This window comes from Cibotium barometz, chromosome 30 (genome assembly GCF_041138505.1).
Source record: "Cibotium barometz isolate CiBa-2024 chromosome 30, ASM4113850v1, whole genome shotgun sequence".
Taxonomy (NCBI): domain Eukaryota; kingdom Viridiplantae; phylum Streptophyta; class Polypodiopsida; order Cyatheales; family Cibotiaceae; genus Cibotium; species Cibotium barometz.
The window spans coordinates 37,004,711-37,005,803 of record NC_141075.1 but is presented as its reverse complement, the minus strand read 5'-3'; positions in this window follow the sequence as shown (position 1 = coordinate 37,005,803).

Here is a 1,093-nt window from a genome sequence, read left to right as displayed (position 1 = left end):
CGATGTAATAAATTGTTGCATGGCAGTAGGATGTATGCATGGAATTAACTAGGATACACAAGTAGAAAGGGAAGGAAGAAGCGTAGTTAGGGGGCTAGTAACTATGTGAGTTGAGAAAAGTGAAGAGCTTTGGTGTTTGAAGATGGGTGAGTTTGTCTTTGGAAGCAGGTTGTTTGAGGGCCTTTCCTATGTTAGCGCGACGACGGGTTTTCTATTGGGAAAACTTGGTTTCTACTTAGAGCAAAGGGAGTTGTGTTTACGGGAGAGAGTTCTGAGTGGGGAGTTGGTGTCCCAGAATCTCCTGTGTACACCTCTATTAGATACATGGGAGAATCTCCTGTGTACACCTCTATTAGATACATGGGAGAACTAAGGATTTCTCTCAATGTTATTCCTAGCATACTAGCCCATGAAGCCTGTAGACAATTTCTACGATTGATTGGTTTTGGTGTTACTCTCTGGAGGACATTTGATGAATACCAACCCATGAAGCTTACAGACAATTTCTACGATTGATTGGTTGGTGTTACTCTGGAGGACATCTAGAGGATAATTTCTGCGATTGATTGGTTGGTGTCCTCTCCTCCTAGGGCATCAATTGGTGTACCAGCTGCTCTCTACGAAGTTCAGCACTACGGTTAGGAGTTTCTCCACCGATGTATGGATTTGTTGCTTCTTTAGATCTTCCCATAGATCATATGGCAAATTTTCTTTCTCCATTACCCTTTTAAGCCCTTCCAATATCCTTGTTGCCTGAGGGTTTGTTGTGTCTCATGTCTTCGACATTCCCCCCTGACCCATTATTTGCTGGTTCGGGCCATGACTTTGTAGTGTGACCTCAATTTCTTGCTGAGTTATCGGAATTCTCCTTACTTTCTCCATCTTCTAACATGTTTCTTAAGCATGCTGCTTCCCTACTCAGTCAGACACATGTGTCCGTACCTTGTGTGGCTCCTACCATCATGTGACCACTTTTAGCTTCCCTTTCTTATGTAAGATCGGTTCTTTCCTCACCTCCGAAGTCTTGTGTTGCATTGATCTTGACACACTATGGTAGACGATTCGGTTGCCTCCATGGTCAGCTGCTTGCTCC